Here is a 15531-nt window from a genome sequence, read left to right as displayed (position 1 = left end):
CTTTGGCACCAAATCTGCTTCTTCCCAGGCCTTCCAGTCTCCCTTCACTTGGTCCTTGAAAATTTTAGACTTGAAATACTTCCTCCTCTTTTATTTAGGGAAAAAAAAACAATCTCTATTTTCTTTAAAGTAAAATCCTACTCTTAAACCTCCCAGTATTTAGGCTATGCCCACTAAACAAATGAAGAGGTACAGAGGAAATAATAAGAAGAACAGAGGAAAGATTTCCACACCAATTGGCAAAGTTTGGATCATCTGTGAAATCATGGCTGACATTTTGGGCACATGTCTTGAGCTGTTGTTTTTTTTCTGAGTCCCCAGTGTGATGGCACTCACTCAGTGATGTACACTGTCTACAATCAGATTCCCAACTCTTTCTCTAACCATATATGGATCTTATATGGGCCATTCATCTTTGTAAGCTCTATTTTAACTCATTTTTAGAGAGATGGAGAGAATTAATATAGGTCTCACCCCTTAGAGCTATTGGAAGGATTCTTAGCCTGAGTACCAGGCATGTAGGCCTGATGACTACCGTGGTCGTGATGTTGAGCAAGATGGTAGAGATGGATCTTCTCACATGATTTCCCAAACAGTGTTAGTCTTTGCAGAGGCTCTTTCTATAACGTAGTAGTTTTTTGTTTTGTTTTGTTTTGTTTTTGTTTTTATTATTCAGTTGCCTCCTGTTGAGTTCCTTTGGGAAATGTTGGCAGTGGGAGAGAGAACTTCCATGTAGGGTTAGAGCTTTGTGCCGAGCTTGATTGATAGCAAGAGATGTAGAAAGCCTCAGAAGTAGGTTAAAATGTAGAATATTTAAAAGAAGATAGTGTGTAGTAGTATCAGAAGGGAGGTTGGCCTTTGAAAGCCTTAGTGCATTTGACTTGGATAATATTAGCTTTTCTCCACCTTTACTTTCTTGTTCAGACTCCCTCCAGTTGGTGCACAAGTCCCTTCTCCATGATGACTCTTTGTCTTTGCCTATGGGACTCTCTATCATCCTTTCAATCCAGTGGAAACTCACAATGCAAATACTCCTTTCTTGGAGTGCTTACATCAGAACCATCTTTACCCCTAACATGTCATTCTTTCTCTGGTGACATCACATTGATATCTAATTGTTCATAGTTAAGCCATGATGACTAGTCTGCATTGTTCCATAGAGTGGAACTGTGCCAAGCAAGGATTTTTAGATTCCAACTTCAAGTCAGAAAGATAAGTAGAAACCAGCCTAACTGGCAGAGTCCTAAAAGCTCACCAATGTAAATCTTTTCATCTCAAATGAGAGGCTAAATAGAATCAAAGTGGAGATGTTTTCAGCCCAGAGTCCTACTCAGTATCATGGCCAGACTTAGCACATGGCAATTGTAAGCTTTCTCAGATAACCAGCCCCAAATTATACTTTCCACCCCTTTCCCTTCATATCTTCATCTTAATGGAAATTCAGAGCTTTGTTATTTAATTGGGAAAAGAGCCAAAATTACATGCTCACTCTTGATCTACTGTAATCCTCCCAAAATGCCTATTTTGAGGATGTGTACTTTTTGTCCTCAATTTTTTATTCTGTTGCACCGCACCAAATTTTGCACTTTCCCTAAAGTCCCCAGTGAAAAATGTGTGCATTTTCCCCATGCTTCACTTCCCTTGGCTTGCTTTTACCTTCTTGGTATTTGTCTTTAAGGTCACTATCCGCATGAACCCTTTGATGATCCCTCAAGATTCTGATGCAACCACCAAATTTACTACATCACAATGGAATTTTTGCTTATTTTCCTGTTTTTGGTCCTCTGTGATATGCTGGATATCTGAGCTACACTTTCCCTGGCAGTTTTCCTCTATTAAGAAAACTCTTATTCCTAACCCATGTGTTCTCAAGTGTGTTTTAGAAATGGGCTCACATATGGATAAGACCCTGGTTCCTTGGCTTTAGTAACTAACTGACCTGATAGGGAGTACTTACTGAACTTGGATTAGTTGTAGTGATTGATCCTGTTACAACTGATGATTGATCCATTGAAGATGACCTGATGACAAATAGCAGAATCAGAGGCTTGTCTCTGGGGGTTTCAAACTCAATTGCTGCTAGGCAATGATTTTTGTATTTAATCATGTATTCAGTATTTGGGGTGGGACTATTGGAATGATATGGCTCCCTCCTACAGGAGTGGTTGTTGTGGAACATTGATACCCAATGAAAGGAACAAAGCTGACATTTAGAGGAAGGGAATCTTAACCATATTTGAGCCATCAAGTTTCCAGACTTGTGTCACCTTTACCAGTTAAATACTTTGATCAGACAACCCTGTTGTGGGCTGAATTATGCTATCCCAAAATTCCTGTGCTTGAAGCAGGCTTACCTTTAAAAAAGTGGCTAAGTTCAAAGGAGGCCACTAGTGTGGGTATTGATCTAATATGCTTGGCCTTCTAATAAAGAAGATTTTTCTACATACAGAAGAGATACCAATGATGCGTATACACAGAAAGAAAGGCCATTTGAAGATACAGAGCAAACGTCACCATCTGCAAACAAAACAATAAAGCCTAGGAAAAAAACCAAACTGATAAACAGTTGACTTTGAGTATTTAGTCTTTAGTCTTGGGAGACAAATTTCTATTGTTCAAGCCAGCTGATCTGTAATAGTTTGAATGCAGCCTCAGAATTCATATATAGATTTCAACATTCCCCTTTATTTGTTCAAATTAGTTTAATATTGGTCTCTAAATATTATAAACAAAAGATGTAATACATGTTGTCAAATGTCCTAAGCAGCTTTAGTGGTTAAGTATATTCCAAATGGTTTCACGTCCTGTCTTAATGTTCAAGACTCATGGCTGTGACAATAGGAATGTAACAGGTTCCCTCATGGACTCATTAATGAGTCAAGATCAAACCCAAATTATATAAGTTTAAAATTCTGCCTTGGTATGATGAATTAGTAGTTGCCTGAAACATTCATTTTATTAAGCAAATTTTTCCCTTAACAGAATCCAGAAATCTAGGAGGGAGGAATGATGAGACTCAGTCTCTGAGAAACAAAGGTCTGGGTAACTGTAATTGCCAAAATAAAAAAGATTGCTTTACACAAACATTCCTGTTGGATGAGCCCAGTACAGGTGGCCACTGGCCTTAGAGCAGGTGACTTCCTTCAAACAGGACTGAATGGCACTTTTCCCATCCTTCAAATGAGCTACTCTCTGACTATCAAGGTCAAATTCTTTCTAGATCTGTTATATGTGACTTCATTTAGTATATCAGAATCACTTATATTTCATATGATAATATCATTTAAGTTTTTAGTTACACCCTCATTATAGAACTACTGTTTATCAGAAACTCCACGTTCCCTTACCATTTCAAATTGGGTGCTTGAGCTAAATTTCCAAATGTTCATGTGTGCAAATACAGGCGTTTTAGATTATTCCTAAAGCTTGGATGGCTTCATGATCTGATTATACTTGGTTTTACTGGTTAGTAACTTTTCCTCCTCTGTGAGCTTTATCTACTACTGCTCATTCACTATATTCTACTACAAGGTTGTTTTTCCTTCCTAAAACTTAGCTGCTGGATGAACTCCATGCTGTTGTAGATAACAGCTACATTGCTTACTGAAAAGCAAACTAAAGTATGTTCTAGAAATTTTAGAAAATGAAGATTAAAAGCAAAGAGAAAAATAGAAAGGCAAGAAAAGACAGAAAAACAGGGCACTGGTTTTATTGTTTATTTTTATTGTTTTTTGCTCTTTTGGAAACACTTCTTTTTCCAAGGGTCTGAGTGTTTTGCCCTTAACATTGGTGAGTTTCTCCCACCTTCCCCATATTCTCCCACCATGGGATCCATGGTTAATAATCAGTATTCTGCAGTGAACTTGTGTCTAACAAAAGGCCTTAACTGTGTTCATGTTCTTCATTCTTCCCAGAGCAAAAGATTAGGAGAAATCTTTATTTAAACAGCATTTTATTTAAATAAATTTATTTAAATAACATAACTGTGCTTTCCACAAAAAAAGCAGACAACAAATACTGAAATTATTTACTACATCAATTTTTCAGGGTTCTTTATGTAGACAAACACTTGAGTGTAGCTAAAGAATTTTCAAGAAAATAGCAAATGAATTCTCTGACTGTGAGTATAAATGCCTTTGTCCTGAAAATGGGAAAATTGAGGCAAATTTATTTGTCTGTGGATCACAATTCACTCAGCTCAACTCAAAAGGAGCTGAGATTTTACAATCTCAGAAGCTCTGATCTCCGTCACCTTTTTAAACATTTTATCTTGTTTTAATATGAACATTTCAAAGTATTACAAAAATAACAACTAAACATGATTCTGAATTCAGATGTCCTTGGAAAATAAAGACTTCTTTGAAGCAGTGAGACTCCTCAGAGAATTCTAAATGGTTGTGTATCAAGAGAATCTGGGACGGATGCCACTGAAGGCAACAGTCACAGATTTCTTTGACCTTCCAAGCCCCCTTTGTGAAGAGCCTCTTTTAACATTAGTGATCTGCTGACACTGAGTTGACATTGCTAAATCACTTCAAAGACTTAGAAGAAAGGAAGAATTGAAATATATTTAAAATGTTTTTTTTTAAATGCAGGCTATTATTTTTACTTGTTCTCAGAACTAATAAATGTCTTTGAATGAATGCTTTTTCTGGTTGGAATCACCTGGCATATTATTTTCAGCCCCATCAATATTCAAGCTCTTAAATCAAATAGTTGCATATTTTACAATATAAGGAGAATCCTGTTACTCAAAAATACCAAAAATTTGGACATAGATAGATGTTAGGGCATGGTAGTCAACATTTTGCTTTCTCTAAGCCCTGATGTGCTAAACAAATAAAATGTGTATGGCTACAAGTAACATTATTCACCCTCAAAGAGGAAGGGAATGATGATTTATGATACAGCGTTCAAGCTTGAAGACATTTTGCGAAGTAAATTAAGCCAGACATCAAAGGACTGATGTAAAATCTGTCATATGATTCCATCTTATAATTACTTAGAGCATTCCCATTCTTAAAGACAGAAAGTGGAATGGTGGTTACCAGAGCCTAAGAGAAGTAGAGATTGGGAACTACTATCTTATGATTATGGTTGCTATTTAATAATATCAAAAAGTTCTAGGGATGTATGGTGATGGTTGCAGGACAGCAATGTGACTATATTGAATGCCATTGAGCTCTGCACTTAAAATGCCAAAGAAATAGATTTTCTATTGTGCATCTTCACATGGTAAAAAAAATAACGTGAGATGACAACTTCCAGAAATTTCTTAGAAAAAAAGGGTGACCCTAACTTCTAATCTCTAATACCTAGAGATACCTCTTGTGAATGAGGAAATATCCTTGATTGAACATTTTATATTTTAAGTTCACAAAATATTTGTCTAAATTGAATCTAAGAAGTACCTCTACAATGAAATGAAGAAGAAATTGTTTTTAATAAGATTTATCTGTGTCATGCCTTATGGCCTTCACAATTGATAATCTCTCTATAAAGTAAAAGGAAGACACTGTGAGTTTTATTTCTTTCCTGCCTCTATTTCCCCAAAGCTAAAATTAATTATAAAACAAAGAGAATCTAAAAAGAAAAGAAAGAAGACTATAAGTTAAGTCACAGAGAGATTCAAGAAAAAGAGTTGGTATTAGGATTTTGTCCTTTGAAAATATTAATAATTCTTCCACAGTTTTCCAATAGTGCTTTCTGTTAACAAGCTGAGGTAAATATATGTTTGTCTGGACTAGTAAAAGGTACAAACGATTCATAACTTTTTAATCCTCAAAAATGTATGAATATCTCTCTTTTATAGTTTAAAAAAATCCCAGAACTTCTCATAAACTGCTGTTTCCCTTGGTAGATTAGAATTTTCTCCATGGTCAAACTCTGATACTTCTTACCCTTTCCTGGGTCAGCATCCACAACAAAGTTATTCTCTGTGTTCCCTTTTCTTTTTGATATATTAAAACATAGTTTGCTTTAAGAAGCCATCAAATGCCCATTTTTCTGATGAGGGATTTCAAAGTGGGAGAATGAAGGAAATGTAAAGAAGGACAGCCCTATAGTTTGGCAAGCAGCCCTGGATCTTAGTGACAAAATTATCAGACTGTCTGACTTTCCCTAGGTGTGTTAATTAAGGTAAGGTGTTCAAGACTGCTAATGCTGAAACACTGTAGGAAGCAACACAGAAATAAGCTGAACACTGATTCTTAGTCATACTCGTAAATAATGAGGTAATTGCATCTTAAAATATAGGGACTGTATTTTTTTCTTTTTTATGAGATCTTCAGAAACATGTCACACTCGAGGTCCTATAAACAGCCTTTACTTCTCTTAGGAAGCCATTGCAATTCTATCTTATACCTAATCCCTTTCAGGCAATCTAGCCCTCACCAATTTCCTTCTTCTCTGAGTAGCAAAACTGTAGCCTGTGGTGCTCACAGGGTGGGATCTGTTACAAATCTTTTGTTGTTATTGTTCTTTGTTTGTTTAACAAACATGGTCAAATAGATAGCAAAATCCTCCAGGGTAGAGAAGTACATTAAACTCTTCTTATTATCCCCAGTTTGTACCCTAAAGCCTGATCCACAGCCCAGAAATGTTCAATAAATGTTTGTTGTTAATGATGAGCTATTGTAGATTCATCTGAAAGACAGTCTGAATAACCATAATACAGGAAAAGTGCAAATGATCCTCTAACAAACATGAAAGCCAAGAAATCAATGTGAGTGCTGCCTGAGCACCAAGTGAAAGATAAAGGAACGCTCTCCACCCTACTCCAGCATCCAGCATGGTGACGGATTACGCTACATGAAACTGCTGATACAGACCAACACAATCACAACGATTTCTGAGTTGGAGGAGGGAATGCCTCATAAAAGAGGCAGAGGAACTGAAAGACCATTCCTACAGAAACAAATGCATACTATGCATACTATTGGTGAAGAACCTCTTTGTAAATCAAATACTTCAAGTAGAATGAAAGCCTGGTACTTTTCCTTCTTCCTTCACTGTTCCTCCAAGCCAGACTGACATTCTGATATATCCATCAAGAAATGTGGGAAGCCCAGCACTTACCCCATGAGTGAAAGAACAGAAAGGCAAACTTAGGGCATTCAACCTTGGCCAAAACAAACCCAACCCTTTGAGATGAGTTATGTTCTTGTCATGTGAGTTGAATATGTTCATATACTTCTAATTTATGTGCACAGGGGAGAAAGGGAGAGCATGATGTCTGGACCAAATTTTTGTCTTCTTCCACAAGATTTGGCTTATATAAGTAGCTGAAATATTATGATAGATACATTCCAGTAATAAATCTCACCTCTAATTCTCATTTATCTACTATCTACTTAGTCCCTTTCTTTTATCTTGGATTGCATTGGGAGCAGAGCTAGCATAAGTACAGGGATATTTTGTGTGGCACAGTGGAGTAATCTATCAGATCAATCCAAATGTCTCTGGACCTGGGTGGACATTTGGGACAGATCAATAGGAGAATGAAGACCACAGCTTTCTATCCTAGTTAGATATGTCACATTGTTAAGCGAGAGGCCTAAACAGGATAATCAGTTTTGTCTTGCCTTTTCTTTAAAACATTGATAGTAGTTTGGGTGATCTTGCATGGCTGTTATTAGCCGTTTGGTCCAATTTACTAACCAAGATGACATGTTAGTTAGTATGTTTACTTCTTACCTCACCCAGAACTGCATTCTGGATTTTGAACGGTGCAGCACATTTTCATGATAATCATCCATACAACTGTAATGGCCTGTGTTTCCCCTACTATTAGTGACTTTTTTTGGTGGGTAAAATCCCACCCACTAAAGGAAATGATAATATTCTATGAGCTAATCAAAAGGAACCAGGAAGAATTTCTATAATCAGTTTTATTTTATTCATAACCAAAAGGACACCAATGCCATACTATTTCTTGGAAACAAATGGAATTGTGTTTGAGTCAATATTCTCTTTGAAAGTATGATGTTTTATTTTTTTCCAGAGAAAAATGTAAAATGCTCCTAAGTTTATTTAGTAAGCTCTTCTTTTAAGACACACAATTATCTTCCCAGGAGCTGAAGACACAGATTTAAAAATATTGCTTCTACTTACGGTCATTCAGGTCCGGTTGATGAAGTAGACTGGGGTGCTTTAAGCCTTATCTTTGTCTGTTGATAGAGGCAGGAAGATTTCAGTGCAATGCACTCACATCCAGAAACACTCAGTAAGAAAACTGGAGAGATCTAAATAGAAGTGAAGATCACCTTATTTAGTATGGGCATTCTTTAGCGTGATGGAAGGAACCCCTCCCCCATCAAAAAATGGTGTGTGGGAGCAATGGCTAGAACAGGTATTCTGCATCATTGGGTAGAAAGTGGAATTTCCCACTAGGTGGTGCTAGGACACACCTGTGGCTTCCAGGGTATTGTTAGCCAGGCGGAGCAGAGAGCAATGTTTATCTTCTTTGTTGCTGTAAGTAAGGTTCTATATGAAATTCTTCATGGATTGAAGTGATGCTTGATATTGCAGTGGGAGACATACCTGGAATTCCATAAATGAATGTGATTTCATATGTGAATGTGAGTCTATACAAATGCATGCACACAGACACATACATAATAGACATGAAGGTCAATACCAGTGCAGATGTAGAATGGAGCACATTACTATGATAAACAGCAAGCATGGTGGAGAAAGAGGCCCGGCTCCTGAGGAGTGGGTATACTGTATGCTATGCGTTTCATTTCCTTCTTCATTCCACCTTTACCATGGCTATGGAAAGCCGCCATCATTACTCCATGTTTATGAAAGGAGAAACTTGATGGACTTCATATAGGTTAAAGAACTGTACCAGGGTCATATAGCTATGAGGTTTTAAGGTCTGGTCTGAAATACAGTTCTATAGCATCCCAAAACCAGAACCCAGTTATATATCACACGGGCTTACTATATTTTTTTATGGTGTACAAATTAACTCCAGAGAATATGGTCCACAGTATGTTTACACAAACAATACAGCATGTGCATTACATAAAGATAAAAATAACACATATGTAAAAGTCTAATCTATGTTGGGCTGAAATCTACATAAGCGTTACAAAAGTAAAGTATTCCACCTTTCTCCTTATGCTCCAAGATAGTTATTAAATAACTCCACTATAGAAAAATACACAAACATGAGTTCCATATAAAAGTCAATGAAAATAAGTCATTTAAACAAATAATAAGCTTATTTTAAACTTGATATATCAAATCCACATGTATAAGTAATTGAAGCCATTTACTGTTATCATCATACAATGGCATTAAGGTTACACAAATTCCATTTATGTTGCCTCTTTATATTGTAGAAAAAGCATTTCCATTGAGATAATTGGTACCCACTCAACTATGGTCTGTTTTCATTGAAGGCATTGCAATCTTTGAGCAGCAGCCTTTTAATATTTTTAAATTGCATTTTTGTTGGACAGGTTAAATAATTATGTATATTGTGGGCATTTAACACAATATCTGATAAGTGGAAAGTGATGAATAAAATCCAGCAATAGTATTTATGATTGTTGTAGAAGGACAGAAAGGCAGAAGAGGAAGAGGGGACAGAGGGAAGAGGAGAGTACGAAGGAGGTAAGACAGGGAGGCAAAGAGAAAACAGGTAAAATCTTGGGAAGCGCTAATGATAAAGGTGACAATTTGTAGCTCTATTCTGAGTAGCAGAGTTTTTCTCTGAGGCTTCAGAAGAAGTGCCTGAAAAAATTTAAAGTTAAGTACCTGCCTTGAACTGTGTAATTCGTCCTACTCTTTATCTCAGGCTTTGGTGTAAAGTTTTATTTTCATTTTTCTTTCTTCTTCTTTTTTTTTTTTAACCTGAGATTTTTCTTTTAACCTAGCATTTCTGTAGGATAAGAAGAAAATGCTGAGAACTGAGTCCCCGGCAGACACCTTGGGACTGGAAAGGGTTAGGATGATGAGGAAGGTTTCATTTAGTTGTTCTTTGGACACTGGAGAGTTCTTGGTTGAACTGATTACAGTTTTCTTTTAAAAGTGAAAAGGTTGGACTCTAGCACCCCAATACCAAATGGCCGATTGGAAGGTTCATTCCCAGAAGAATCAAAACAAGACACATGGTTTTTGTGTGTGTGAAAGACAAAGGGCTTCCCTGAGCATACTGGGTAGCACAGGTTGCAACCGAGGCAGAGGAGGAAAAATGAAAATAACCTCAATTGCTTTCAGAAGTAAAATTCCACTTAAAACTTTTTCCAAATAAATTTCTTACGTGCCATTTAAATCCTCAGTCATCATTTCTTTCATTAGTGTTGGAGAGTATTGAGAATGTACATGATTATGAAGTGTAGAGTAATCTAACTACCATTTGTCGATAACTCATTGTATGTGCACAGGTTTTCATGTTTTGTGTCATCTTATATTCAACAAAACTCTACAAAGTCAGTGCCATGTTAGGGAGAATAAATATGAAGTTCAAGGAAGTAAGCTGATAAAGTCACATGAGTAGTAGGTGGCAGAACCAGGACTCAAGTCCAGGTGGCTATTTGAGGCCAAAGACTTCCCTGTGGCCCACCTTTCTGTACTTTGGTTACATGCAAACAAAACTCCAGTGTCACTTCTGCTACACAGTGGATTTTCGGTAGGGCTCATTTTTACTTTCTGGAAAGGAATGTTGCGTTCATATTGTTACCCCTGATAAGGAAAGCTTTATTTTAATCTATCCACAGTTTGGTAGAATGATATGCTTTTGTTTTGCAAGCTCCAGGTTTCAATATAAAAGCCTGTGTATTTTCCTAAGCTTATAAAATTATGAGTAGGGTCAATAGTTGAATATTTAAAGAAGTAGGCTACTCATTGACAAGATAGAAGACTTCTAACTTTAATGGACTTCCCTTTCCGCACCAGCCTGGCTCGTTCATACTTACATAATTACATGTATAAATGAACTGTTAAAGCTAAGGGAGGGGAAGAGCAAAGCTTTACTTGGTTTCCAGAAAATAGTTTCCTGTACTTCTAGAGTGCTGCAGCAAATTCTATCAGGACCACTAAGCATGGCAGCAGCTAATGATCACCACAGGAAGAGAGCATGCCAGTCAATGAGAACAGTTCTTTCCCTACAGTCTCTTTCAATCCGTCCCCTGAAGAAGGACAGCAAGATAGTTCACTGTTAGATATAACTGGACTACAGCCTAGGTTGTCCACGACCAGGTTCAAAAAGAATCTTTCATTGAAGGTAACTTCATGCATTTTGGAGAAGTTGGCTAATTAGTTAAACATACAGGAATGTATTCTTTTAAAATTGTGGCTCGCTTCTTTGCCGAGAAAAGGAAAAGAAGAGAGAGAGGACATTGGGTGGGTTGGAAGATCTGGTGGAGGAGTTGGGGGAAGGGAAAACATGATCAGAATATATTGTATGAATTTTTATTAAAAATTATCTTATAATAAGTGAAGTTTCTCGAAAAAAAATCTTGCTATAAATTTTATGCTTTGTTTTGCCCACAATTTCACATGTTAACCAATTATTTTCTTATAAAAATTTCATACATTAATACAGTATGTTTCATCATATCCAATCTTTTCTCAACTCATCCCAGGTCTCTTCCTCACCCTCTTAAATTTTTTTCCATGTATATGTATGTATATATGTATATATATTCATATAGATGTACTTATGTGTTATGAATTTATTTATCGTGTGTGTGTATATATATATATAAATACATATATATGCATATACATTTCTGAGTCCAAATAGTGGTGCCTGAATGTACTTGAGGCATTTGGGGGCTCACCACTGGGACATGGGTCTTTTGAGCACCCCTTCCATGTTGGTATTTTGAGTGGTGGGCTATTGTGAAGGCCTTGTGTAAGCAACCACACTGTTGAGAGTTCGTGGGCATAACATCCCTGTCATATCCAGAAGATCCAGCATTTCTCTTGGTCCTCTGGCTCTTGTAGTCTTTCTAGCCCCCTTTCCATGATGTTCTCTGAATCTCGAGTATAGTGGTGGTTATATTCCACTAGACGATAGATACCCCATCATTATTTCTGTTCTGTGTGCCTTTATCTAATAGCCTCCATCTGATGCAAAAAGAAGCTCCTTTGATGAGTCGTGAGAGCCGTACTTCTCTATAGGCAGGAGAATGAATATTTAGAAAGCAGCTGGCCATTATATTACTTTAGCAAGACAGTACTAGGAGGCTCTCTTCTGGGGCCTATGGCCTCTCCCCCCATGGGTTCTTGACTAGGTTTACAATGCCAGGCATGAATTCCATCTTATTAAGTAGCTCTTAAGTCCAATTTGAAAGCTGATGGCTCCCTCTTCCCCAAACAAAACAAACAAACCAAACCAAAACCATGACAAAACCAAAAGGTCCTTCCCAGGACTTAGAAAAATCAAGCTAGTACTAGTCCAGAAGCCTCCTCCCTGATAGCTAGCTTTCAAAGTGTCAGAAAGTACTAAGCAAGCTGCCAGGGGAGAAAAGATGCCAAATAGTTAAACTATCCATAAATACTGCATACCATACCTCTGATAATGATTGGCATGGCTCAAATGCAAAAGTGGCATTAACATATTTTTTTTCTGGTTTGGCATCTCTATAAAGGCCAAGGTGTCAATGAACTCATCATCTTCCTACCTCAGCTTCTTGAGAATTGTAACACAGGTGTGCACCATACACACAGCATTTTTAAGAATTTTAAATATCTGCATTTGATGCACTAGTCTTTCTTAAAACTAATTTTGGATCATGTATTTCAGAATAACTCAGTATCAATCCTGAGAATGCTTCCTATTAGTCCTAATGGTAGTAATAATAATTACAACAATTTCTTTTTGTTGACTATTTCTATATTCTTACTATCTCATTTCATAATCCTACAGTATATTAACAGTCCTTTCCAATCCCAACTTCTCCATAGAATAAATTCTCATATTCCTACTAGATTAGCTTTCCCTAGTAACACTCACTAGTTTCCTTTCTACTCTGTCTTTTCAGTAGAAAAGAGTTTCTCATTTCGCATTTCAGGATCAGTCTGTATCTCCAAAGGGAGCCCTGTGGTTATTGAAACCACACTCATGCTCTGTTCTCTGAAGAGAACACCCTTCCTGTTTCCCCTGCCTTCACAGTCCCCCTTTCCACGTGTTTCCCAAGATAGGGGGGTATTCTGAGAGCTGAGGTGGCTGGCTGTTCACCTGCCCTTATTTTCCTACAGCCCTGCCCCATGTCTCGTCCAAGGGCTGCTGGCAAGTTGTGCTTATCACACTCCATCCCATAGCTTTTAGAAATGAATGTTCTTGGGCAATGACCTTTTAATTACCTGGCATTTGGCAACACATGGAAATTCTTTTTTAAACTTCAAGTATGAGGACAAAGCTTCATCAACTTAGTAATCCTTAAAACAAGTACATTTGCTAGGAGGAAAAGTTGTGCATATTTTATTACAGTGATTGAAAATGATTTTATTGCACATGTAGAGCTTCAAGCCTGAGGGCGTTTGTTTTGTTTTGGTTTTTTAAATAGGAATAGCTTCAGGTAGGCCTGATGCTGTCTCTTCTGAGTAGTCAAGATTCTTCCTCGGGAAATAACTGAGAGGGTTCCATGAAGATGAAGAAGAGAAAGAAGGACAATCTAGAATCAAAAGAGGCTGTGAGCTTTACAGCTGCCATCTGAGTGGTCTTAAGGTAAGACATTTAGTCTCCTTGAGTGACAATTCCCTATGTTGAAAATAAACTTTAATGTGTAAACCTATATGGTCAGTGTGGGAAACAATGGTGTCATTGCTGCAAATTGCCTGTAGAATACCAAGATCTCTGCTTCTTCTCCTCATCCTCTTCCTCTTCTTTCTCAATATTCCTCAAGAATCTTGTTGGCATTTTGTAAGTTAATGGATAAGATAATGGATCTCATTATCACATTTTCATACATAAATATTGTAGCTCATGTTTCCCTTAGAAAAATAATTTTGATGTTTGAAGGCTGATTCTTGAGTTACTGGAAGCTGTTCAAGTGTTATGGCTAAAATATCAGATTCAGCTGCTTATTTTAAACTTGGATTTTTAGCGAAATACATACATACATACACACATAAACACACACACACACACACACACACACTTTTGTGTACATGTTTCCCTGCCCTTTCTTTCACATTCTCATCTCTTTTCTCATTTCCCCTTGTTTTGCCCTTCCTTCCTTCTTCCTTCATCCTCTATTCCCCCTCTTACTAATTCTCCTATGTTTCCCATATCTCCTTCATCTCTCCCTTTCTTCCTACAGACATTTTGCTATGTTCACATCATCAAATGCCACCTGGACCTTTAGCGGCCTGTCTCACTTCTTCCCTGCCTGAGGCTGAAATGCCTGTAAAGTTTTTTTTCATTGTTTCCAGACATGGACTGGTAGTAGAATATACTTACTTACGTGTTATGTACCAATCAGGTCCAAAAATAAACTCTAAAGTTAATGTATTATCTACTTTGCATACTTGGACTGAAGCACATTTCCCAGGCAGTCTACAGCCTAGAGAGTGATACGTTTCTTATGTGACGGTAGGTATTGACTAACTGGATTGGAACACACTCAAAGTTCACACAAAGAAGCTGATTTACATGATGGCTTCAAAGGATAGCATTCTCCTGTTTTTCACATACCCACAGTTTGTGGGTTATTGATCTGATAACATATCATCATATTCTCTAGATGTTCTTAGTTTTTTGTTTTTTGTTTTTTTTTCCACGTACACACCTTCACCCAGAGCTCTCCCAGCCAGGATCCCAACAACTCAAATTATTATTTTTTTATTTAAAATGTAATATTTCAGATTTCTTTGAAAAATATAAATTCTGAGTATGTGATATCCCTTGGGAAATAGTAAATGAATTTCTATATATCTAATCAGAAATACATGCTCATAGACCCTCATAACTGGAATAAAAGGCAATAACATAATTTATTATGTTATTATATTTAACAAATTAAGGCTAACCTGGGTAAATGAAAAGTCCATTTGAAAGTTAAGTATCTGTTGTGGGCTCTGTGTGTGTGTGTGTGTGGGAGGCAAATGTGAATGTGTGTTTGTGTGTGTTGTATATGTGAATTACTGATTTTCCTGAAGAGACTTTGTTAGCCCTTGTTTAATATAATACACTCAAATTTCAAATGAATAGGTGGGATCTAGCTTTCTCCACTTTAGGACTGCAGTCTTCAGAACAGCATGCCCTCAGTGGCTGACACAAAAGACCCAGAATGAAAGGAATATTCTGAGCCTTGTCTCAGAACTTGATTCCCCTCCCCCATCACATCTTCTAGGACAAGTTCTGAGTAAAGACCTCTCTGTCTCTTGTGCAGATGAAACCACATGCGTAGCTCCTCTGTCTGCCTCCCACCATTCTCTCCAAGTCATGTTGTCAACTCACACTACCATAGCAAACCTACATAACTCATAGCTCCAAATAAGAATAGTGCTCTGACACGCAAATCTTCTTACCCTCCTGTACCTCAGAACGACCTGGGCACTCCCTCTTGT

General features: G+C 37.3%; 1 protein-coding gene across 2 annotated transcripts in view; it reads right to left on the bottom strand.

Annotated features, from left to right (window-relative positions):
* Window positions 1–15531, bottom strand: part of Slc14a2 (solute carrier family 14 member 2) — a 428217-nt gene that overhangs the window by 409861 nt on the left and 2825 nt on the right. For both annotated transcript variants that reach the window (XM_060377007.1, XM_060377006.1), the window contains exon 2: window positions 8113–8243. The gene's annotated coding sequence lies outside the window, so the exon portion shown is untranslated. The remainder of the gene's footprint in view (window positions 1–8112; window positions 8244–15531) is intronic.

The sequence above is a fragment of the Meriones unguiculatus genome, chromosome 2, assembly GCF_030254825.1.
Source record: "Meriones unguiculatus strain TT.TT164.6M chromosome 2, Bangor_MerUng_6.1, whole genome shotgun sequence".
Lineage (NCBI taxonomy): Eukaryota > Metazoa > Chordata > Mammalia > Rodentia > Muridae > Meriones > Meriones unguiculatus.
Note: the sequence above shows the minus strand (reverse complement) of the source record. Positions and strands in the feature narration are given on the sequence as shown.